Below are 26944 nucleotides of genomic sequence, written 5' to 3' on the forward strand. Positions count from 1 at the left end.
TATAGATATATACATATATGTATAGACACATATATGTGTGTGTATATATACACACACACACACACACACACACAAATAAAAAAGGATATGGCTGGAAGTTTCTCAGCAATTGGCCTAGAAATGTTGGTAGATGAGTTTCCTTCACAGAAAGTATGCCAATAACTTAGTTGACCATGGAGGAATCTGAAGGTACAGCTGCTATTGTTTTAAAGATCTCAAACTGGAGCCCTAACTGAGATTACTTCTAGGCAATATAGCTCAGGAGCAAAAGAGAATAACTGGACAGTCAATTCTTTTTTTTGGTACCAATCTTGGCGCTTGAACTTATTTGCTCAATGCAAATGCTCTATCACTTGAGCCACAGCTGCACTTCCAGATTTTTTGTTGGTTAATCAGAGAGAAGAGTCTTATAGACTTGCCTGTCCAGGCTGTGTTTGAGTTGTGATCCTCAGATCTCAGCCTCCTGAGTAGCTAGGATTACAGGCAGGAGCCATGGCCCCTGGCTTTGGGCATTTAATTCTGTAAAAGTGTATGGAATACTTCTCACAAACCCAGCACTGTCTATGCTCTGGGAAGCCAGAGGTCAATCAGACAACAAGTATCTTGCCTTGTAGCAAAGGAAATAGTCCATAGTGCCAATCAAGTTACACTATGGCAAATATAACAGAAGAAATAAGAACCAATTTCTAAGGACTCACAGAAGCAGGGTGCTGAAGCATATTTGAAAGAGCTGGGAAACAGCTGTTGCACAGGAAGCTGCATTTTGAGGCAGCAGATGGGCCTTCCACAGAAAGAAACCTGTGTGACAAAAGGCCAGCCTGTGGAAGAATTTAAACTGAATTTGTCAAGCTAAACTGCAAGACAGAGGCCACAGGATAGCTTTGGGAATGTGTTGTAGTTTTGAGGGGCACTAGAAGTATATAAACATAGGGCAGCCCTGGTGAACTAGCCTTGAGAATGCCCTTCTCCTTCTCCTTCTCCTTCTCCTTCTCCTTCTCCTTCTCCTTCTCCTTCTCCTTCTCCTTCTCCTTCTCCTTCTCCTTCTCCTTCTCCTTCTTCTTCTTCTTCTTCTTCTTCTTCTTCTTCCTCTTCTTCCTCCTCTTCCTCCTCCTCCTCCTCCTCCTCCTCCTCCTCCTCCTCCTCCTCCTCCTCCTCCTCCTTTTGTCGGTCGTGGGACTTGAACCCTGGGCCTATGCATTGTCCCTCGGCTCTTCAGCTCAACGCGAACACCCTACAACTTGACCCACAGCACCACTTCCAGCTTTTTTTTTTTTTCTGTTTATGTGGTGCTGAGGAGCCACCTTCCTAGCCCAAGAATTCCTTTCTTGATCCCTACTCCCGAGGGGCTTTTCCAATTTTTCTAGGACACTATGGCATTTCAAAGAAATTGCCTGTTCCTTTTCTAGGCAAATTTCATGCTTTGAAAAAGCGAGTGTTTTTTTTTTCTCCTAAGTACTTTATGCTTTTCTTACAACTTTTCAAAACATCTACCATATGGTATTCCTCCCAAGTGGCAGATTATTGTCTGTTTATTTAGGAGCTGAAATGAAGTCATCTGTCCACTAAGGTGACAGCTGCAAACAGAGATGTCTCTCCATTTGAGCCTAGCCCAACAAGCCTTGGCTATGGCGTAGCTGTCCCCTCGCTCCCTCCCACTGCAGCCTTTCTCCTTTCTCTGCTCACTTCCCATTATATAAGAGCATTTTTGCAGAGATCAGTTCTGGCCCTTTCTGAATATTTTAGGTGTCAAACATCCTGTTTTTCTCTGAGTCATGTGACCCTGTCAATGACCTATGACCTTTCAGGATGACATCATGGGATTTGACTGAGAATGGTCCAGGAGAATTGATCATGGGAGCCAAGAGACATCTGCTTGCTGCTCCTTTACCTTCCATAAAGTTGTCTGGAGATGTTGAACAAGAAGTCTGTCGATGAGTGTCTGATTTACATAAAAGCAGGGGTAAAAAACTAGAGACTGAATACTTAATCCTGCCCCAAACCAATCTAGTCCCAGCTAGCTCTGCAAATGGATTCTGTTATTTTTGTTGTTGTTGGATGGTACTGGGGCTTGAACTCAGGGCCTTGTGTTTGGCTAGGCAAAAACTGTACCGTTTGAGCCATGTCACCAACCCTTTTTTGCTTTAGTTATTTTTCAGATAGGGTCTCATACTTTTACCAGAGCCAGTCATAGATCATTATCCTCCTACTTATGGCCTCCTCTGTAGTTTGGGATTATAGGTGCACCCATTACACACAGCTTCTTGTTGACATAAAGATCTCAGTAATGTTTTGCCTTGGGTTGGCCTGAATTGCAAACCTTTAGATTTCTGCTTCTTGAATAGCTGGAAGTGTAAGTGTGAGCCACTGTGTCTGGCTGCAACAAGTTTCAGTGGCATCTAGCAAAACTTGAGTATTGCCGATAGCCATTGTTTTTGGTCGGCTGTGGGGCCTGAACTCTGGGCCTGGGTTCTGTTCCTCAGCTCTTCAGCTTAAGGCTAGTGCTCTATCTCTTGAGCCACAATGCCACTTCGGTTTTCTGAGTGGTTTATTGGAAATAAGAGTCTCACGGACTTTCCAGCCTGGACTGGCTTTGAACTGTGATCCTCAGATCTCAGCCTCCTGAGTAGCTAGGATTATAGATGCAAGTCACTGGCACCCGGTCCTACAGCTATTTTTTGTTGTGTATTATTATTATTATTTTTGGATCCGGTAGAGGGCCTGAACTCTGGGCCTGGGCACTGTCCCTCAGCTCTTCAGCTCAAGGATAATGCTCTACCACTTGAGCCACAGTGCCACTTCCGGCTTTTTTTTTCGGCTTATGTGGTGCTGAGGAATCGAACCCAGGGCCTCATGCATGCAAGGCAAGCGCTCTACCACTGAGCCACCTTCCCAGCCCTCCTACAGCTATTTTTTTGAGCCAGCTTACAGCAGAGTTAAGTGGATTAACAGAGTCCATATGGTCTACAAGGCCAAACATCTTATTGTGTGAACCTTGTGGAAAAAGTTTACCAACCCTGGTACTGAAGTCTTTTCCTCTTACCTCTAGAAGGGGCATGGGAACATAGTGACTTCCCATGACTGAGAGCACCATGGCCCATTTCCTCTCCGCCTCTGCAAACATGTGGTACAAGAAAGTACACTGATTATTACCAAGCATATCAGAGCCAACTATGTGATGCTCGATTAAATCTACTTCACCTTCTTCCTGGACTCAGCATAGTATGGCTTTGTTGGAACATCTGCTTAGTTGCCATAGTCAATGTTGGTCTATTTTCAACAGCAACAATACATGAGGCACTAGGATATTCCAAGGAATTGGCTGCAGATTCTAAAGGCATTCCCCTAAAAGACACTCTCATTTCTTCAGAGCCAACGTGGCCTCACTAAAAGATTTACGTGTCAAGGTTCTATAAGTGTTAGAAACATCCTTTGGGCTTTAGGTGCATATTTTCAGCTTTGGAGAAATTTCGTTTTGTGAGAAATCCTCAGTGTGTGGCACTCTCCTCTCTATGTAAGCACTATTTCTTTTTTCATTTTTCTTGTCGGTCATGGGGCCTGAACTGTAGGCCTGGACGCTGTCCCTCAGCTCTTCAGCTCAAGGCAAGCGCTCTACTACTTGAGCCATAGCACCACTTCTGGCTTTTTCTGCTTATGTGGTGCTGATGAATCGAACCCAGGGCCTTATGCCTGCGAGGCAAGCACTCTAACCACTGAGCCACCTTCCCAGCCCCCAAGGACTATTTCTATACATCAAAAGACTGGACTATCTGTCTTGCCTCTTCTCTTTCTAGTTGCTGTCAGTGGATTTTTCTGTTGTTTAGTATACTATATCCATTCAGCTAAGAATGGTCTAGTTCCATATCTTACAGCCAAGTATGGATGGGAAAGAGTTCCTAGAAGCTGGGCTATGCTATGCTGTGGGTGGGCCTGGCATAGCTGGAAAAGAGTGGAGGCAGTGGACATGTCAGATTTGGTGCTCCCTCTTATCTCATGACTGCCATGTGCTCTGGACTGCTGCGGTTGAAGGAGTGTGGAGGTCAATGGTTTTAGAAAAGCATGAACCGCCTACTATTGCTCCACATTTCAGCTTTCTCATTTGCCTTAATCTCATTCTGCAAAGGAGCTATTGTGTGGCCGCTCCTAAAGAAAAAGATAACCAGCTAAGCAAGTTGCTTTTTTTGTCCTTGGCTTCTCTTCTTTTTCTCTTCCTTCCTTCCTTCCTTCCTTTCTTCCTTTCTTCCTTCCTTCCTTCCTTCCTTCCTTCCTTCCTTCCTTCCTTCCTTCCCTTCTCTCTCTTTCTTTCTTTCTCTCTCTTGCTTCTCTTATCTTTCCTTTTTCCTTCTTTCCTTCCTTCCTTCCTTTCCTGATTTTTTTTCTTTTTGTCAAGAGCTCCCACAAAATGTCCACCAGTCATGAGCTTACATTGCCTCACTGATTTCTGCTCTGCCAAAATCTCAAACACTCAACATTGAGAAGGAGTTGTTCATTTTCCTGTCTGTGTATATGTTTCCGATTGAACTTAATGTGCCTGAGTGGTTGAGAATGATCAAATGGATTACGAAGAAGGAAGGAAGATATAGGGCTGGAGTCACAAGTGTAAATTCCTCCCCAGATTTGTATATCCCAGCTTTGAATCAGTTAGAAGGTAGTTTGGATTGGGAGGCTCTTTTGACCTGTAGTGTTTCTTGCTCCGAGAACCTGAAGTTAAATTTGAACTCTATCCCTATGACTAGGTGAGGAGTAGAACCTGTTCTTTATGTTTTGCAACCTGGTCATTATGACTTGTGATCAAAGAATTGAGAGCCTCAGGCCCTTTGCCAGAGATGGTACAGAGAAAATGTACTACATGTTTCTTTATCAACACAGATGTCCTTTGCACATATGGTAGCCAGGTCCCTCTGGACTCTTTCAAGGGTGGGAATTACATCTTCTATTGTTTGTGTAGCATACAAAAACAATATGAGAAATTGCAAGCAAGTGGGACTTTGGGGTGTTTGGTGCTTTTGTTTGAGCTTAGTATATATTCTGGTAGTATTTAATGATCAAGCAGCTTTTTGGGGGGATGAATTATTTGAAGGTCAAATCCCCCAAAACTCCCATCAATGAGGCAACATGTGAAGGAACTCATGCTTTGTTCATAAAAAGTCTGGCATTACTAGTCCTTGGGGTATTTCCAAACTGCTATGGCTTACCACCAAAGGGAGGACTTTGGTGGGGGCTCCTTGGTAGAGAGCTCTTTAGTGTGCAATTTTTCACAAAAGAAAAGGGGCTTCAGAGACGTTTGCTGGAAGGCTCTGTGCCTCAATTTTGATGCAGAGAGAGAGAGAGAGAGAGAGAGAGAGGCAAGGCCTCCGTTTAGGTTTACTTGTTAGTATTCATAGGAGTGAAGAGTTCTGTTTAATAGGTTGGATGCGTTCCTATGGGCAGAGATTCTGGATGGCTTTCTGTTTTTGCTGCTGGCAGTGTGGGGGCGGGGGGGGGGGGGTATGAGCAGGGAAGTGGGGGATTGTAGACAGCCTGAGGAAAGGCAGCAATGGAATGCAGGGGCTGTTAGCCAGTATTCCTCTTCATTGCCCTCCAGAAAAGCTGAGGCTATTCAAAAGGACTGTAGACTTCTGAACAGCTCAGTCCTGCCCTGGGCCTAGTCATTAGCTGATACTGTTCTTTTGTTTGAAATGAGTGTTCATGTAACATTGGTGGCCTAGGTCTTGCATCAGTCTTGCACCAAGTTCTGAGAAGCTACCACTATTAATTAGCTCCTCCCTTTAGCCCATCATATGGTGGGGAATCTACTGCTTCTCCTCATACTAAGAAGGGTCTACCCCATTTTCTTTAAAACAAACAAACAAACCTACTCCTGTGTCTTCTTTGCATGAGAGACAGAGTGATTCATGTTGAAAGACTATAGGCCGCAACCCTTAGGGGAAAATTAATGACCTATCTTGGGCCCCAGTGGAGCTTCACGGGCTTCTCACTTGGCTTACCACCTCCATATTGCTCTCCTTCAAGGGTGTCCTTTGCCTAATTGATTGAATTAGCCCTCAGTCCATTCTTTCAGCACATTCAATGCGTGTTCATCTAACATTCAAATGTTCAACTTTAATCTAGAGGCTATTTCACAACGTGTGGGAAAATTTAAAAAAATAAAATAAAAAGAGCGCTGTTCACATGAAATGGAGTGTGCGGTCCTGCTGGGAAGATAGACAATAGACTAACAAAAGCAAAGCCACAAATGAGGAAAACATGTGCTTGGCAAATGTAGTGCACAAAAGGAAAGTAGGTTGACATGACAGAGTGACTGGGCAGCTTGCTTGGACAGCATGCTCAGTTGGCATCTGTGAGGTGATGACCTTTAACTTGAGATTTGAAGGCTGAACAGTCAGACTCTTAAAGGCAAAGGTTAAGAATATTCTGGGTATTAGGATGAACTATTGCAGAGAACCTACTGTGGGAAAGACACTTGACGTGGAAGGAGGAACCAAAGTGGAAAAGTCCTTTCCTCTAAAGCCAAAGATTCACATGGGAAGACAGACATTTAAATTAAGTAACAGTTAGCCAGATCAACAAGCTGAGGGTGGCATGGAGAGAAGGATGCTCTCCCTCTAAGCAAAGGCGACAACAAATGGGAAGGGAAAGCGCTCATAGTATATACACATATTTGTGTAATGAGGAAATGTTTACAGAGTTTGAGGGAGGAGTGAGACTATGGGAGAAGTGGGGGAGAGATACAATCCAATTTGAAATAGAAAAGACCATTTCTCTGGCTACTATGTGGAGAATTGAAGGAGGATTGGCTGGGAGATGAGTACAGCATGTGGGTAAGAGGAAACATTAGCTTGTCCCAGGGTGGATGGATGCAAAGATAGGAGGACAGATTTATGAAAACTAACAGGATTTGCCTATGGAGGTGAGTGTAGAACAGAGGAGTCACTGATGCCTTCCAGGATTTTTTTTTTTCATCTGAGAAACTGAATTACTGGTGCTATTTAAAGAGATGGCAGTGAAGGTGTATGAGGTTTTGTGAAGAGCTGGGAGCAACAAGAGCTCTGTTTTGGACGTTAGGAGTTTGAAGAGATTCAGATGGAAACATGGGACTTTAACGCTTAGGGGAGAGTTCTGGCCTAGAAAGAGCCAGTACAGGGTTGAGGGAGTTGTGGTTATTGAGGCCATAGGAATGAAGACACAATGCCAAGGGAAACAGGCAGAAAGAGTGTATGAAGGCAGAGGAAGAAAAGACCTAGCACTGAGCTCCGAGGCTCCTATTGACTACATTTAAAGATCAAATAGAGGAGGAGGAGGAGGAGCCAGTGAGATAAAGAGGAGATCCAGCTGTTTCTTTGGGTATAACTGAGAAAATGGAGTGTTTTAGGAGAGAGCTGTCAATATGTCTAATGCTACTGCTGAGTACTGATGGATGGAGACAAGGGAATGACTGTTGAATTGAGGACAGGAAGGCAATTAATGTCCTTGACAGAAACTCTTTCAGCAGATCGAAGAGCTTATAAGCCTGACTGGAGGTATTAGAGAAGAGAATAAGATGTGAAAAGTTGGAAATGGAGCCCTAATAAACAGCAATATTTTGCAGGCTGCAGTAGAGCCAAAGGTTACAGTATAGCTACAGTAAAACTATATTCTCAGTGTGTGTGTGTGTGTGTGTGTGTGTAACAAGTATGTGAACTCTATATTCATTCAACATGTATCACCCAACATTCTCCTGAAGGAAAAAAGTTACCATACCTTACAGAAATGGAAAGCATCTGGTTCTCCGTAGTTCACAAACACCCCTTTCAAAGTGTCTCTCACTATCACTTGATATGGGTACATCGTTTTCTTGAAGGTATTCTGTTTCCATAACATTCCAAGGTCCTCATAAAGGGTCCTGTACTAGCCTGTCTTCTGATACTAATAACGACACAATACCATAAACAAAAGTAGTTTGTGTTGGTTCCTAGATTTGATCCAAGGTTGAAGGAATACATCACCTGATGGCTTTTTTGCTGGCATTGTCCCCATAGTGGCATATGCATCACATGGCTCCACATGGCCCCAAGGTGGCATAGGTATCATATGGCCCAAAACCAGGAAATGTGTATAAGAGATTTAGCCAAGCTAATTTTTATAACAGGCCCACTCTGGAAATAACCCATTTACCCATGAATCAATTAATCCATGAATGGATTAATTCATTCATGAGGGAAGAGCTCTAATCCTTCTTAAAGGTCCCATCTGGTCTCATGTTTTCACATCTAATAATGGAGATTAATTTTCAACATGAGATTCAGAGGGGCTAAATGACAATGAACCCATAGCAGACCTATCATTATGGATGCAGCACACCAGTGACAAAACTCTTTTGTTCATATTTTAAGCTATGGTTAAGTGCACTATATGGGTCTTGAGAATAAAATGTGAGAGAAGCCAAATTCATGGAGTTTTACATTATAGCAGAAGAGACAATAAGGAAAAATCAACGAAGTAGCAGGGATGTTTTTCAAACAGTAGAGTGCATTGAGGATAATTTGTGGAGGAGAGGGGAAAAAACAAGTTGTTTAAATAGGGATACAGATGCACCCATTGCAACAATGAGATGTACAAGACGTTATGTCGAAAAACAAACTTTACAACTTTGGCGGGGGTGGGGTGATGGAGAAGATGGGAAGGGATGGGAAGGGGAAACAAAGGAGGAGGCAACAATGCTTGATAAGAAATGTACTCATTACCTTACCCATGTAATTGTAACCCCTCTGTACAGTATGTTCACAATAAAGAAAAAACAAAAAAATAGGGTAAAGACATGCACAATGACTGGGCAGGAAGAGAGGGATTCATAACCAGGATGGTCAGAGATGTCTTCTCTGAAGGGCAGACATCTGACCTCCTTACAAACCTTCATTTGTCTCCTACACAACAGCAACAGTCACAAATGCATGTACTTCTGCTGCTACCTAAACCACAATCTCTTCTAAGACACCCATTGCTACTTCAGTGTCCATGGAGAAGTTCTTCCCACCTCTGGCCTTTCTGTTTCTTGATTTGTTCTCTTCCAGGGGGCTGCTCTACCCTCAGTTCCACCTTAGCTACTTGCTTCTATGACTAAACCCTAGATCTGGTCATAAACAATTTTTCTTGTCATAATCACTTTTATTTGCATATATTGGTTATGCAAGAGAATTTCAGTGTGATATTTCCAGATATACATATAATATCCTCAGGTCAGATTCATTCCCTCTATCACTGTGCCCCATCTTCTGTCCACTTTCTTAAAAACAATTTCAACAGGTTTCCTTGCTCTGTTTTCACACTAATATATGAAGTACTTTGACCATATTCACCCTCATTCAACCTCTCTGTTCACGCTCCACATCCCTCTGGTATGTACCCTATACAATTTTTCCTTAACCAAAACATTCAATGTCTCATTGGTCAGACAGGAGACTAGCATTTTCTATTGCCCAGCTCAGCCTCACTAGTAACTCCAACTGTCTTGGTTGTGTGAACCTTCCATCTCACTGCCCTGACTACCTTTTCATTGTCCCTCACTTCTTTGCTGCCTCTCTCTCCACCGTTCAGAGTGAATATTCCATGATCCCTCACTGCATTCACTCCTTTGCATACCTGCAGCTGAAATTTAACAAAGGGAGCATCCCAAATCTCAGTGCTTCATGACGGTCTCACTTTATGACCACCCACCACAAATGTGTTCTTCAAACTGTCTGGCAACCAATTCCTCTAGACATTCATTCTCCAGCTCTCCTTAAAAATGTCTTTTTCGAGCTGGGCAATGGTGGTTCACGCCTGTAATCCTAGCTATTCAGGAGGCTGAGAGCTGAGGATCGAGGTTCAAAGCCAGCCTGGGCAAGAAAGTCCATGAAACTCTTATCTCCAATAAACCACCAGAAAACTCCAAGTGGTGCTGTGGCTCAAGTGGTAGAGTGCTAGCCTTGAGCTGAATTGCTGAGTGACAGTGCCCAGGCCCAGAGTTCAAGCCTTACAACCAACAAAAACAAAAATGTCTTTTTCACTTAGCATCATCTTATATGGTCATATGTACATGACTTTTGAGCTTTTCTGCTCATCTGATAAAATTATCCTAGATGTATACTAATTATTGCAAATGAGGAAAACCATGGGATCTATATTTCTTTGGGTCTGGCTTCCTTCACTTATGGACACAAGAGGTCTTTCTTTGTTGTTATCATTGTTGTCTGTTTTATGTCAGTCGCGGGTCTTGAACCATGATCCTCAGATCTCAGCCTCCTGAGTAGCTAGGATTACAAGCATGAGCCACTGGTGTCCGGCTGTTGGTTTTAATGTACTATGTGATTTTTTTGTTTCCTTTATATGTTCTTCCCCCTATGATATATCCCCTGTGGTCACTGTACTTGATTTTGGTACCCTGCAACTTGTATATACATTTATCTAATTTGGGGAGTGGGAGGGGAATAACAAAATGCTGAAATGTAGGATGACTAATTGCAACAATGATATTCACAAGACATTATGTTGGAAATGAACTTTACAACTTGGGGGAGGAGGAGGATGGATGGAGGTAGAGGAGGGAAAGGATAGTAGGAGAAAAACAAAGGAGGGGGTAACAATGCTCCAGAAGAAATGTTCGCATCACCTTACTCATGCAGCCATAACCACTCTGTACAGAATCTTTACAATAAAATAAAATTTAAAAACAAAACAAAAAACTGTCTTTTTCCTACTCTCTCCTCAAATTCCTACAGCTCCTCCTGAATCTTCACTCTCAGTACATGATCTTGTTTCCTAGTTTGTTGAGAAAGCAGGTCCAATCATAACATAATATAGTCTAATGGAAGAAATGATCACGTCCAGCTAATGGCAAATCTTTCATTTGTTCACTAGATTCCCACCCCTCTCACCTACTCAAGGAAATAGCCATAAAAATCTCCCTTGTAATTATTTTAGGGGGAAATACAAAGGTGCAAGGAGAAAGAGAAAGTCATGAGAGTGAATGTGAAATATGTTGTATGGACATATGAAAATATCTAAATGAAACACATTTACAATTGTATAAAAAGGGGGAAAGAGGAATAAGAAATAGAAGGGATGAATATGATGAAAGCATATTATATGCATGTATGGATGTATCAAAATGAAACCTTTCACCTTGTACAGTAAATATGCACTAATATATCTCAACCAATTATGGTAACATACTTCTATAATCTCTGCTACATAGGAATTAGAGATAGTAAGATCACAGTCTGAAGGTCATCCTAGGCAAAAGTATGAGACCTTATCTGAGAAATGAAGTCAAGTTAAAAACAAATGCTGGAGTATGGCTTAAATGGTAGAGAGCTTGCCTGGTAAACATGAGGTCATGAATTAAATCCACAGAAAAAAGCCTCCCTTTTCTTCTGAATCATTAATTCTTTCCTGATATAGTATATAATTCCTATCAGTGAGCAAAGATATCTATTGACTTATTTTCCTATCTAGCAACTACCCTATTTTTCTCTTTTCTTTTATACTACAGCTCCTGAAGACAGTTACCTGTACTCATTACCTTCCTATTTTCTCATCTCATTCAGAGTCATCTCTGGTTATATTTTCATCACTTATTAAAGTTTTTATTATAGAGAATTTCAATCCTGTAAAGTATAATTTGTTGGAAAAAAACGAGATATTTATCCTATAAAAATTTCTGTAGGCTGAGACTTTTCTGAATGTATCCCTATGGTATCCTTTAGTATACTTCTGCTTCCTGCATTTCCTGTCCATTGCTAGGTGGATGTAAAAGCCTAATCAAATTTGGCTTAATTTCTTTGCAAATCTGCATAATTGGTGATGGTGTGTAGTTCCATTCAGAGGCATGGAATTGTGATAATGTCTCTGTATGATGGTAGCAACTGTTGGTTGCTCCATTGACTGTTTCAAGGTAATAATAATAGAACCCTATTATTCCATCTTCATTTATTCGCTAGAATACATCTATAAGGAGAACTATCCCTTCATCTACTAGATGGTTTTATGGTAGCACTGTTTCTACAGAAAAACAGGAGAGAGAACTGATTCTTTAAAATAAGGACTTAGTTCCCTAACATTTTTCAACAGTTATCAATGAGATTTTTTTTTCCATTTCACACTAGTCACTCCTACCATCCACCGAAACCATTCTTGTCAATGTTATCAGTAATCTTCATGATACTAAATGCAAGGATACAGCCTTCATCCTCAATGTAGGTAAGTCTCAAGCCACATTTAACACACTTACTGAAATGTTGGGGTTTTTTTTTTTTTTTTTTTCATTTCCTTCCAGGAGAGTCCATTCCTGGCTTTCTCACCACCTTTCTGAACACTGCTCAGTCTCCGTTGTTAATTCCTCCTCTGTTTCTTGACATCTTTTCAAAATTGAGATATAATTCACATACCATAAGATGTACCCTTTTTATTGTAAGATGAAAGCAGTTTTTCACATGCTTACAGAATTGTACATCCCCTCACCATTATTTTCACAACATTATCAACTTGGGCCTCTGCCTGCTTCACCTATCTATGTGACTGACTATGCAATAGTCACTTCAAATATACCATATCTCAAAATTGCTGGCCTCCTAGATCTACTCTACCTGTATATTCTTCATCAGGCACCAAAACTTTAGTCCTCTTGAACTCTGCACTTTTTTTCCTCCCCTACATCTACTAAATCAGAAGATCTACCATTTGACCATTTCTCCTAACCTCCACTGCTACTCCTCTTGTTCACCATCTTTCATGTGATTACATCAAAGATCATCCTGTATTTAGTTTCTGGGTAATCCATTCAATATTTAAGCCAGGTGGCCATGAAGATGATATAATACCTATTACATATACAGCACTTCATGCCAAGTGTTACAATGTATTACACAATCTGGCCTCCAATACTTGTCTAACCTCATTTCCTGTTGCTCTCTCTGCCCTGCTGTGCCAAGTACTCCTGGTTCCCCATGCCAGTCCCAAGCTGGTTTTATTGCTATGGTTTTGTAATAAAGCTTGAAGTTTGGTATTCGTATTCCTCCAGCACTGTTCTTCCGGCTAAGGATTATTTTTGCTATTCTGGGTCTTTTATTATTCCATCTGAATTTTTGGATTGATTTTTCTATTTCTTTGAAGAAAACCATTGGGATTTTGATGGGTATTGCATTAGATAGCCTATTATTATTGTTGTTGTTGTTGTTATTACTATACCTATGAAAGAACCAAATAGTTAAGTGAATCTCCTAAAGTCACACATCTGCAAAGTTCTAGAACTCCAAGTGGAATTTCCATAGGGTCACAACATGGCTGGTGTTGCCTCCTCTTGAGTTTGTAACTCAAAAGATTATTATTCAATGGGTCTTTCTGCTTTCTCAATGCAGGTATATATATATACACACACACACACACACACACACACACACACACACACACACACACACACACACACATAACCAATGGCATTTGCATTTTAGAAGTTATCCAAAAGCAAGTGATGCTCTGTGGTTTTCCTTTTAGAGGTTTTGCATCTTTGGAGTAACAGCCACAAAGGACCAACCTTGGTCCTGCTCAGACTCCAGAGATAATGAGAGCCTGCACATGTGTCAGTGAGAAAGAACAGCATGATGGGAGTAGAAGATGAGTTATTTTCTGGAGTGCAAATTGCATTCAGCAGAGGCAATTTATCATGTCATATCATCACTGAAATGATCTCCCTGCTGCCTGCCAACCATCACCTTCAGTATCTTCCTTAGTGTTATTTAAGCAAATGAAATATGCCTGCTTCTAGGTTTATTTGTTTATGCAATGTTTTTGTGCTGCTTTAGTAAGAGATCATATTTAACCAACTTTATGTACTTAATAGTCATAGATATTTATGATAGTATTTTGCAACCATAGAATGAAATGGGCATTCCATTTTGGACAGGGTCAGATTGACCAGAAGGTACCTAAGTAATCCTTTATATTTGATGTCATATCTACTAAATTAAAGTAAAAGTAAAAATGTTAAGTAAAAATGTTATGTGAGCATAAAGATTTGGTGCAGTTTCTACATAGCTAGAGTTCAGTTTGGATGAGTCAAAGCCTATGTACTTGAAAAGGATGAGCTGGAGGTACGGTTTGCTCAAGTGTTAGAACACCAGCCATAAGCAAGCTGCAGATCCTGAGTTCAAGCCTTAATACCTGCTCGCTCTCTGTCTCTCTGTCTCTCTGTCTCTGTCTCTCTGTCTCTGTCTCTGTCTCTCTCTCTGTCTCTGTCTCTGTCTCTGTCTCTCTCTCTCTCTCTCTCTCTCTCTCTCTCTGTCTCTCTGTCTCTGTCTCTCTCTCTCTCTCTCTCTCTCTCTTTCTCTCTTTCTCTCTCACATACACACACAATGGATTTTGGCCAGATATAGTAGTGCTTGCTTGAAATCCCATTTACTTGAAGATAAGAGAATGAAACGGTCATGATTTGAGGCCAGTCCAAGTAAAAAGCTTGTGCCAATCTATTTTAGCAAATAAGCTGGGTGTGGTGGTACTTCCCTATGGACCTAGCTATGTAGGAAGTATAGGCTGGAGGATCATAGTCCTGGCTGGCCCCAAGCAAAAACACAAGACCCTACCTGAAAAATAACTAAAACTAGAAGGACTAAGGGTATGGCTTAAATGGACTAAGGATGCGGCTTAAATGCAGGAATGTTCAAAGCCCAGAGTACTGCAAAAGAAAGAATCAAGAGAGAGAGGAAAAGGGAGAGAGAGATTATTAAAATGGTTATAGTAAGTACTTTGGTATTCTCCTTGGCAGAGGCAAGATTTCTGAAACGAGGACCTCATACTAATACCAGTGAGTCTAGACAGCATTTGAAACTGGTGTTCTTCTTCTAAAAACCTAATTTTTGGAGTTGGTAATAGCTCCATTATAAAGAGACACCTTAGGGTATTGTAACAAGATTACCTACTATTTATTTATTATTCATTCATTCAATTATTGCTTATACTGGGACTTGAACTTGGGTGCTGTGCCTGAGCTTTTTTGCTCAAGGTTAGCCCTCTACCAGTTGAACCACAGTTCTACTTCTGACTTTTTGGTACTTTATTGGAGATAAGAGTCTCGTGGATAGCCGGGCGCCAGTGGCTCACGCCTGTAATCCTAGCTACTCAGGAGGCTGAGATCTGAGGATCGCAGTTCAAAGCCAGCCTGGGCAGGAAAGTCCGTGAAACTCTTATCTCCAATAAACCACTAGAAAACCGAAAGTGGCGCTGTAGCTCAAGTGGTAGAGCGCTCGCCTTGAGCTGAAGAGCTGAGGGACAGTGCCCAGGCCCAGAGTTCAAGCCCCACAACCAAAAAAAAAAAAAAAAAAAAGAGTCGCGTGGAGTTTCCTGCCCAGGCTGGCTTTGAACTGTGATCCTCAGATCTCAGTCTCCTGATTAGCTAGTAATACAGGTGTTAGCCACTGGTGCCCAACTTCTATTTTTTATTTTTTTACCTTCTATTCATAATTTAAAATATTTATGAGCATACTCACTGCTGATATTCAAAAGATTGTAAATGGATAGAAATAAATCAAATGTAAGTATAACCAAAATTCCTTTCTCCTTTTTTAAGATTCTACCTGCCTTTCTCTTAGTGTCCTTTTTTACTTTCTCATATCTGGAAAGAGGTAGTACCCAGTAGGACTCCTCTTAACCCTGTCTAGACTACCACTATTGCTTACGTTCTCCCCATGAGAGAGCCAGCCGGCTTTCCTGTGCAGGACTCTGAATAATCACACTTTTCCTTCTTAATGCACAGCACAGCCCATGTTCACTTCACTGTCGACACTGATCTATCAGTTTAGCTCTTCTTTCAGAAACAAATGAACATGCTTTCTTCTCTAGGCTAGCTCTTCCAGTATCCCAACTGAAATGCTTTCCACATCTCACCTTACTTTTTTGTGTCTCAAGTTCCTTCATTATCTTCTTAACGCTTGGTGTAAAGATCCACCCTCGTTTTGTTTTAAGTGTGTATGGGTATTCGGGCTGAACTCCAGATTGTGTGCTATTGATAAGCTTGCTTGCTCATGGCTGGCATGTTACTACTTGAGCTACACCACCAGCTTAGCATTTGCTGGTTAATTGCTGTCTCTTGGATTTTTCTGCCCAAGCTGGGTTTGAGCTGTGATCCTGAAGGTCTCAACATCTTGAATCACTAGAATTACTGACATGAGCCCCTGGAGCCCAGTTTGTTAACAGCTTTGGGAGAGCATTGCATGTGGTTGTTTTATTCAAATGCACTTACAAAGAAAACAAATTAGCCAGGTGTCAGTGTCTCAGGACTGTAATCCTAGCTACTCAGGAGACTGAGAAGTGAAGGTTGTGGTTCAATACCACCCTAGGCAGGAAAGTCTGTGATACTCCTATCTCCAGTTAACTACCCCAAAAGCTGTAAGTGGAGGTGTGTATTATCCTTGAGCACAAAAAGTTAGAGACAATGCCCGAGCCCTCAGATCAAGCTCCAGGACTGGCACAAAAAGAAAAGGAAAGAAAAAAGAAAAACATTTGATGGATTCTTTTTTTTTTTTTTTTTGGTCAGTCGTGGGGCTTGAACTCTGGGCCTAGGTGCTGTCCCTGCGCTCTTCAGCTCAAGGTGTGTGCTGCGCCACACTTTAAAGATTCTTATTCAGAAGAAAAAAAGGATGATTGTTATTGCATAGATGATTCCAAGGCTTTACTCTATTTTCCTACTTAAGAGTTTCTTCTACAACCCCATTCGGTCCTACATGACAGAATTAAGATTCAAGGAGATTTGAAAACCATGGGCTAGAGCCAATAGATGAAACCTAACAGAGCCTATGCCTCTACTAAAGCAGCTTAAATTACAGGAACTTCTGAAATTGCCGTGGCTCAGGGTTGACTCACACAGTGCTTGTGGTCGACCACTGCTCCCAGTCTGTCTCTGGGCTGTCAGGTCCCGTCTCTCTCATGCTCTAGTTTACAGTTATTAGGCATTCAAAGTCATCTTGCTGCTCTTAATCCATTCCATGTGACTTTCTGAAATTTTAAATTATTTTCTAAAAAATGATTCAAGTGCAAATTTATTAAAGTGCACAGTTCATATGTGCACAGCTTCACACACACACACATGCACACACACATACCTGTAAACCTAGATCAAGAAATATCAGTATCCAGAATGTTCCTTTGTGCCTCTTTCTCCTTAATTATTTCCATTCCAAGCTAACTAGTCTCTTGATTTCTTACATTGTTAGTTTGCCTGTTTTTGAACTTCATATACTTGAATCACATAGCGTGTACTCATATGAGAATGGCTTTTTAAACTACTTATTATATTTATGAGAATCATTCTTTTTTGGGGGGGGTCCGGTCGTGGGGCCTGGGCGCTGTCCCTCAGCTCTTCAGCTCAAGGCTAGCGCTCTACCACTTGAGTCACAGCGCCAATTCCGGGTTTTTTCTTTTTGCTTATGTGGTGCTGAGGAATCGAACCCAGGGCCTCATGCATGCAAGGCAAGCGCTCTACCACTGAGCCAACTTCCCAGCACATGAGATTCATTCTTAATGTTGTATATAATAGGAGTCTATTCTTTTACTTTTTTTGTGCCATCCTGTAGCTTGACCCTAGGGTGTGGGTCTTGTCTCTAAGCTTCTTTCTTCCCCCCTCACTCAAGACTAGTCCTCTATCACGTGAGCTATATCTATACTTCAGATTTTTGGCAGTTTATTAGACATTTATTTGAGACTCACCAACTTTCTTCCCTGGTTGGCTTTGAACCAAAGTCAGGTCTCAGCTTCCTGAGTAGGATTACAGGTGTGAGCCACTGGTACCCAGATAGTCTGTTCTTTTTTCATTGATATGGCATAGGGTACCCAGATAGTTTGTTCTTTTTCATTGATGTGAGATAGTCCATTTTAAAAAAGGAAAATAAAAGAAAATGAAAAAGAGTCAATGAATGACTCTAGCATTTGTTTATCTATTCTGATGAGGTTTGTTTCCAATTTAAAAGGAGTACAAATAATGCTATAACAAACACTCTTGTATATAACGTATATAACTTTTGGCAATTCTATTGCATATAACCTGGAAGGGCACTTTGAAGAAAACGTGTGTGTGTTGCTTTAGCATATATTGTCAGCTTTTTTTCAAGAGTTATTGTAGCAATTTATATTCTGAAATGGTCACTTTTATGTGTGCTTGATTAGGCAAAAATTGCTCATTATTCAATCAAACACTGATCTCAGCATCTATTTCATAGAGAAGATGAATGTCCTCAATCAAGTGACTTAATGCAAGAGCGATTATTCTGGATTCTCTGAGAGTGGGCTTGATTTAATCAGATGAGAAGCTTTGAGAGCACAGCTGAAGCTTCTCAGTAGGCACTCTGCCTGTAGATAGCAGACTGAGTGCTTTTCTGAGAAAGATTTTCAGCCCTTCCTGTTGGTGGGCCCTATGGACTGGGTGAAGTATTTTATTCAGCCTGCTGGTTAAATGCTAATTCCATCCAGAAACATTTCCCCAGACATATCTAGCATTGTAAGAGATCTCTTGGTGACTGATGTCTGTGTTAAATTTGAAAAGAATTAGCAAAGACTAAGAGCAGAGAGGAGGGGATACACATGGAAAGTGATTCAGAGGAGCTGGTAGAAGATAGCCTCTGTGTGTGTGTGTGTGTGTGTGTGTGTGTGTGTCTGTCTGTCTGTCTGTCTATATGTGTGTCTGTGTGTTGGTACTGGGGCTTGAACTCAAGGCCTTGATTCTGTCTCAGCTTTTTCACTCAAGGGTGGTGCTCTACTACTTGAGTCACAGCTCCATTTCTGGCTTTTTGGTAGTTGAATTGGAGAAAAGTCTCACAAACTTGTGTTCATGTTGGCTTCGAACGAACCATCAACCTCAGATCTCAGCCTCTTGAGTAGGAAGGATTACAGGCATGAGTCACTGGTGTCTGGCTTCTATTGACCTTTTAAAAAGTGCCTTATTTCTCCATCTGCTGACTTCTCCATTTTTTGACCAACTAGAGTGCCAACTGAAGTCAGTTGAGAGTATGGGGTCATACTGTCCTGGATTCAGGTCGCACTGAAGCTGAGGAGCTAGTCTTCTTTTTGAGTTTGGAGTTCTCTATAAACAGCAAGTTGATTTCTTTCCAGAAACTCTAGCAGATGGCCCCTTAAGTAGTTCAAAATCAATAAAATGTAAAATAAAACAGTGTAGGATAATTCCATATTTGGGGGGGATTGCCAAAACAGATGGAAACTCCAGCTGTTCTAATAATTTCTTTAAATTTCTTCAAAGACCAACAGTTGACTTTCATTTAAAGTCCTGGAGGGGATGGAGGGATTGGATTACTTTGAGTAGTTTGGCAAAATGAAATGTGAGCTCATTATTCTCCTTGCAAAGGACACAAGGTATCCTTACTTTATTGGGAATATACATCTTAAAATTGAGAGTTCATGGGGTTTTCGAACTGCTCTTTAAAATTGGCAAATGAGCTGAACGCTGGTGGCTATGCCTATAATCCTACCTCCTCAGCAAGCAAGGATCGTGGTCCAGAGACAAGCTGGGCAGGAAAGTCCATGAGACTCTTATCTCCTGTAAACTACTCAAAAAAGCTGGAGGTGGGGCTGTGGCTCAAGTGGTAGAGCACTAGCCTTGTGCAAAAAAGCTCAGGGACAGCACCCATGCCCTGAGTTCAAGCCCTGGAACTGGCACCCCCTCCAGAAAAATGGGGAAATGGTGGCCAATTTGATGTGGACTGTCTCTGAATACAAGGATCTAAAGAAGAATCCTTCCCTATGAATAATTCACATATGTCATTTTCAGACTTTCTGTCTGACTTTATCCTTGAGTCAGTATTCTCATTCCTCTTAGATTGGAATGAAAAGTTTCTCTGGATGCTGTCCTCTTGCTTTTTTGCCCTTCTAAAACTCTAACAAAAGCTGACAACAAAAAAGATCATTTTTTTTCTAATGGCATTTTGTCTTTTGGCCTTTGTCAGTTTATGAATAATTTCTCCCCAGTCTATGCTATCATTGTTCTTTTTCTCTTTCTTTTGTCTTCCTTCTTATTTTTTGGTGGTACTGGAGTTTGAAAAGAGACCTTACCACTGGTCAGGCAGGTGTTCTACCACTCCATTCACACCTCCAGCCCTGTATTTTCTTAATGTTGTCATTTAATGAAGAGTCTTTTTTACATAAGAAGCTTGTTTATTTTTTAATTTTAATTTTATTGTCAAGGTGATGTTCAGAGGGGTTACAGTTGCATAAGTAAGGTAGTCAGTACATTTCTTGTTGAACTTGTTACTCATTCCCTCATTTTCTCCATCTTTCCCTCCTCCACCCCCCCCCCCAGTTGTACAGATCATTCCCAACATATTGTCTTGTGAATATCGCTGTTGCATTGGTTCCCCCTTTGTCCTTTGTCTCACCATTTTGTTGTTCTCTTTTCCTTCCCAAATTCAGATAAACTTATATGCAATACCCAGGGTACCACAATCAAGTACAGTGACAACAGAGGACAAACACAGAAAAACAAATGCAGGGGGAAAAACACAGAATAAAGAAATCACATAGTACATTAAAAACAACAACAATGAAGTAAAACCTCTTGTGTCCATGTCTTGGAGTTCATTTTGCTTAGCATCATCTTATATGGTCATATGGACATAGCTATTGAACTATTCTGCTCCTCTGCTAAGATTATCCTAGATGTATACTAATTACTACAAATAAGGGACACCACGGAGCTTATGTTTTTCTGGGTCTGACTTACTTCACTTAATATAATGTTTTCCAAGTCCTTCCATTTCCTAACAAATAGGGTGGTGTCATTCTTTCTGATAGAAGCCATTTTCTTGATCCATTCATCTACTGAGGGACATCTGGGTTGGTTCCATACCTAAGCTATGGCAAATAATGCTGTGATAAACATGGTTTTGATTTGGGTTGGGTTGGGTTTTTTTTGCGGGGGGGGGGGGGGGGAGACTGTGCCTGAGTTTTTGGGTTCAATACTAGTGCTCGACAACTTGAGCCATAGTTCCGTTTCTGTTTTTTTGGTGGTTATTTGGAGATAACACTCTTGTGGATTTTCCTTCCAAGGCTGGCTTTGAACCATGATTCTAAAATCTCAGCTTTCTGAGTAGATAGGAAAGTCATTTTCAATTGTGATTTTTATTTATCAGTTTTTTTTTTCTTTTACAGTCAGTGCTTTCTAGGTCTTATCTAAGAAACGGTTGACTATCTCCTGGTCATAACCATAATTGCCTGCATAATCTTTTATAGACACTTTATAGTTTTTGCATTTAAATGCATGGTGCAACTCAAATTAAGCTTTAAGTAAGCAGTAAGAGATCAAGGTTTATAATTTTCTTTTCTTTTTATTTTTTTGGTCGGTTGTGAGTCCTGAACTCTGGGCCTGGGCACTGTCCCTTAGCTCTTTAGCTCAAGGCTAGCACTCTACCACTTGACCCACAGCGCCACTTCCAGCTTTTTCTGCTTATGTGGTGCTGAGGAATCGAATCCATGGCCTCATGCATGCAAGGCAAGCACTCTACCACTGAACCACCTTCGCAGCTCATGGGTTTATATTTTTCCTAAGGATATTGTGTTGTTCCCAGCTCCACTTGGACTTATCGCCATTAAATCACATTTGAATCTTTTTTGCTAATTGTCAATACATGTATGTGGCTATCTCTGGACTGTTCCAATTATCTCTGTATATGTCTTTATTCCAGTGCCGAACAGTAGCTTCAGAGTACATACTGAATTCAGGTGTGAGATTTTTTTATGTAGGCCTTTTGATTTTTTCATATAATTTTTTAGAGTTGATTTTTTTCTTTCTCTTCTCTTCTTTCTTTCTCTCTTTCTCTCTTTCCTCCCTCCCTCCCTCCCTCCCCCCTTTCTTTCTTTCTTTCTTTCTTGCTTGCTTTTTTGCTTTCTTGCTTTCTTCCCTACTGGTACTGAGGCTTGAGCTCAAGACCTCAGGCTCTCACTTGACTTTTTCTTTTTCTTTGCCAGTCCAGGGACTTGAACTCTGGACCTGGACACTATCTCTGAGCTCCTTTTTGCTAAAGGCTAGCACTCTACCAATTGAGCCACAGCACAACTTATGACTTTTTCTGGTGGTTAATTGGAAATGAGTCTTACAGCCTTTCTTGCCCAGGCTGGATTTGAGCTATGATCCTCAGATCTCAGCTCCTGAGTAGCTAGGATTGCAAGTGTGAGCCTCACTTGACTTCTACCACTGGAGATGTGTCTCCAGACCAGATTTATTTTTATAGTCTTTATATTTTAATGAAATTCAAATACAGTATGTAAAAATGATGATTTTTTTTCATTTTAGTCAGCCCAGTTTTGGGGTTTTTTTTTTTGCTTCTTACTTGGAGAGAGGGTCTCATGGACTTTTCTGCTTGAATTGGCTTTGAGCCTCAGTCTTGAGGTCTAAGCCTCCTGAGTAGCTGTGATTACAGGTATGAACTACTGGTGCCTGGCTTTAGCTTTACAATTTCGACAAAACAAATTGATTGAGATTATAAGTCTGACTGAATTAAAGCAATACATAAAGTTTTACATTATAACATCCTGACACTATTGATTCTTCCAATCAATCAACCTATCTATTTAGTTCTTTAATTTTTCAGCAATATGTTTTTTTTTTTAGTGAATATATCATGAACATTTTCATCATCTTTTTCTGAGTGAAATTTTTGATATTATAAATAATAATGTGCGTCAAATGTTTGTTTCCCAGCTTTCATTGTCAAATATAGAAATATAAAATTTATATCTCAATATTGCTTAATTTAAAAAACAGATTTCTTAGGGTTTTTTTTCTATATACAATCATGTAGAAATCAAATGTTTTATTTTCTTTTTCCAATTTGTATATCTTTTATTTGTTTTACTTGTGTTATTGCATGAGCTAGAACCTTTACTTCAATGTTGAGAAAAAAGATGACAGGACAGTACATGGTCTTGTCCTGTCACCAGTCTTAGGTGAAAAATCCTCAATACTTCACCAGCCAATATCTGACTTTCAAGATACCCTGGCTGCTGTGAAAAAAGGATCAACTTATGCAAAGGTTAAAGATAGATTAATAAACAGGTGGTATTAAAGCATAGGCCTTGATAAGCATAAATATTTAGAGATTAGGCAGTCGCTGACACCAGGACTGCAAAAATGAACAAGATATACCACCAGAGCACTGGAAATAATTATAAATAATATTTACCAACTGTTCACTATTTAAGTAAGCTTTCTTAAGCACTTTTCACAGGTTATCTTATGCACTCTTTGCACTAGTAAAAAGGTGATCCAGTGAAAGAAACTAAAGGAGAATCTTGAGGTTGTTAGAAATATAGAAACTAAGAAAAGAGATTATCCTAAGAACAGAGAATAAATTCTGGATATTGCTTAGAAGCTAAGTAACACAGAAATAAAAGATTAAAGGAAGGGGAGTTTCAGTAAAAAGGAAAATCTAGAAGACAAATTGAGAGGAATGGATGGAAGTGAGAGGGAAGAGACAAAGTGAATAAATGATTCTAAGGAGAAATGGGATTACAAAAGGAACAGAAGAAAAGAATTTGGCAAAGAGAATTGTGGGATCAATGGAAGAGTGTTCATGGTCCAGTGCTCCCCCCATACTATTCTGTCTGTCTCTGTCTCTCTCTTTTTGTCTGTCTGTCTCTGTCTCTACCTCTGTCTCTGTCTGTCTCCCTCCCTCCCTCGCTCCCCCTCCCCCCTCTCTCCTCTCTCTCTTTTTCTCCTGGGGCTTGAATTTAGGAGCTTGGGTGCTATCTCTTAGCTTATTTTTTTGTTAAAGGCTAGCACACTTCAACTTGAGCCACAGCTCTACTTCCCACAATACTCTTATAGTTCTCCTAAACTTGCTGTTGTCCATATTATTTTTTGCCATAGGCTAAGTTCCAACTCCGTCCTTCTCCATTTGACAACATCTCATTCTTTATGATCTCTCTTCTCTATGAAAATGTCACTAACAATCACTGTATAAAATGATCTATTTCCTTCCCTGTCTTCTCAGGTACCATCTACACACTTTTATTAGAGCACTCAGCACATTGCTTAAATCATTTGTCTTCTGTCTCTGCTTTACAGGACCAAGAGGAAGTCTTACCCATTTTTTCTCACTCCCTTGTTAAAAATTTTCCATTGTGTCCCAGTTTTATTAGTTTTGAGTATTCAGTGTGTTTACTTGTAGATTTATATGCACATTCTAGTTACCACAAAATTTTTTCAGCCTATTTTTCTTTGGTTTTGGCTTACTTGCTTAATATAATATTTTCTATGTCTTTCCATTTCTTTACAAATTATATATATACATATATATATATTCACATTCTCTTGATCCATTCATCCACTGAGGGACATCTAAGTTGACTCTAGATCTTGGCTATGGTATACAATGCTGCAGTAAACATGGTTTTGCTGGTGCCTTTAGTTTGGTCAGGTTTATGGTCCATTGGATAAATGCCCAGGAATGGAATTGCTGGGTCATAAGGAATAGGACCCTAATCATTAGCATATAGAAGTCAAAGGAGGCTAAGCATAGGAGTAGTGGACAAAGGCTCAATAGCTAGTACAGATGATCATATAAAATTATATTCTATGAAATAAACAAAAAAGGAAACTAGAGGCATTCTTTACTTGCCATTGTTGCTGTTTTTGTTTTCTTTTCCTTTTGTTTGTATTTGGGGGGGAGGGTAAGGGAAGACACATAAAAGGTGGAACAAGGATGAACAAATGCAACAGTGATAATCACCAGAAACTATGTGGAAAATGAACTGGCTATCTTATGGGTGGAAATTGGAGGGAAAGTTTGGGAGAGAGTGATGGAAGGGGAAAAATAGTTCAGAAGAGATGTACTGATTGTGCCTGATTTGTGTAACTATAACCCCTCTGTATATCAACTACACAAAAACAATTTTAAAAAAATTCTCCTTTGAAAATGGGTGATTGACAACACAGATGAGGTTAGGCTGTGAAAACTTACCAAAATCTACACTTGTATTCAACAAAGGTTGTTTTTAATGTACAGAAAAATGAGAAAAACTTATTTTTTCCATTCCCTTATATTTAGATTCAAAATCCAATTACAGAGCATTTTCTGTGATCCCAGTACAGTGTTAGGTTCATATATGGCTCAAGACAGTATTTTTGGCTTTCTAGTTCCTCTATAGTTCTTATTCTATGCTGGCTGGCATCTGGAGAGACATGTCCTGTTTCAGGACCATGGGTTTTGTGCTTGGATCTGAAGGATTCTTTCCAAGGAATTGAAAACTCCTGAATAAACACAGAGGATGAATTTACAAATCTTTTGGACTTCTTGTTATCCTTCTGTTAATATACTTTGTGGAAATAGCAACATCTCTTGTAATAATATTTGCATATTTCACATTCTGCTTGTGAGTTACTAACTATATGCTCTCGTTGAGCAACACGTCACCATAATCAGCAAAGTTCTGAGAAACTGATCTCTAGATCAGTGTGATAGAATGCTGGAATGTCCTACCCACTTTTTAAAGGATCGAGACATGGTTTTCATATGTTATTCTATAAACAAAAAAATCTTATTTCTTCATTTGTAACATCAGGGTATTATATTACTTACACTTAATCTGTGTTTAGCAATATCAAATAGAGCTATTAAGTGTGTTTGAATTCCTGAACTCTTTTCACATTTCTGAACTCCAATTGAGTGAGCTGAACATGTTACAAGTGTAGCAGTCTGTAAACAGGGGAAATCAACCCATATTAAGCAATTGCAAATCAGAGTTTGGCTTCTGAAATGTTCCAGCTTTGAAATCTAGCCCTAGCTAAATGTCTAGCTTCAACAAAATTGCTTAACCTCACTGATTCCTACACTCTCCATTTTATAAAAGTGAACTAATATTATAATCTGTCATGTCAACAATTAGAAAAAATATACTAATAGTGGTAGGACTTTCTGCTAGGAGAAAGTGTGATTGCTACTATGAATCACTTTATCTGTTCTTTTTGTGGCCCTGTGGATTGAAACCAGGACATTAAGCAAGTGGTCTACCACTGAGCAATACCCCTCACCATGAATCTCTCCACCTAAAGAAAAGATGATAATCTATCTTCTGATAACAAAATTTTAGGTACTGTCTCATATAAGTCTTTAAGTAGACAAAGGAAATTGGACATTGAGAAATAGCGAGTTTTATGAAAGGTGAATGTGTCTTAATCAAACTGCTTTCAAAATAAGACAGAGTTGAGTGAGGACAATGTCTTTGATCTAATAAAACTCAGAAAAGAAATCTCTCTCAGGCTTCTTTTCGTGACAGGAAAAGCTATACATTTCCACACTTGTCTACTATGAATTAATGCTTTAAAAAAAAACCTATGGTTTACCTTATGAACAATACAAACTTGTTTCCTTAATCCCCTGGTCCACTCAGAAGCCCCAAGCCAGGTTTTTGATCTACTGTGGCATTTTGGCATACTGTTTTAATTTCCTTTCAGCTTCATTTTCTTTTCTTATCCATGTTTTTCCCTTGGTCGTGAGTTCTATCTGTTGGTTATTTTTATCCTATTACATTGCACAGGTCAATGTGACCCACTGCATATCTTCTTTGGGTAAGTTACATACTGACTGGGAGGAAGGCAATAGGAACACAACTAATGGAGTCACCGTTTCTGTTAATCACTTTAGAGGGAGAAATGGAAATGGACTTAGGCTCCATAGGACTTACTAGATTTACTTGACCCTAACAACCTACAGGAATATAGGTCCGCATTTATTTAACACATTCAAACGTTTACTTGAACATCTTGGAACTTGTTAAGAGCTGAAGCTAATGTGTTATGCTTTTAATCATTTCTAATTTCTCATTGATGCCTTGCCGAGTAAGAATCAACAGAGAAGAGACATTTTAAAACAGACGGCCTGATGACAGAAGGCTGTAGGCAAATGTTTCCTTTCTTGGTGCCCTTCAAATGTGAATCACA

The 26944-nt window shown here is 40.1% G+C and overlaps 1 long non-coding RNA gene across 1 annotated transcript; it reads right to left on the reverse strand.

The window, feature by feature from the left end:
- Positions 1 to 2583: 2583 nt before the first annotated feature.
- Positions 2584 to 8885, reverse strand: LOC122123115. The gene is made up of 3 exons (XR_006150321.1): positions 8876 to 8885; positions 7983 to 7989; positions 2584 to 2662 (listed from the first exon to the last, which is right to left on the reverse strand). It is a non-coding gene; the product is annotated as an uncharacterized LOC122123115 (long non-coding RNA).
- Positions 8886 to 26944: the final 18059 nt, after the last annotated feature.

Source organism: Dipodomys spectabilis, unplaced genomic scaffold (genome assembly GCF_019054845.1).
Source record: "Dipodomys spectabilis isolate Male_0828 unplaced genomic scaffold, ASM1905484v1 ptg000221l, whole genome shotgun sequence".
In the NCBI taxonomy this organism is placed as follows: Eukaryota; Metazoa; Chordata; class Mammalia; order Rodentia; family Heteromyidae; genus Dipodomys; species Dipodomys spectabilis.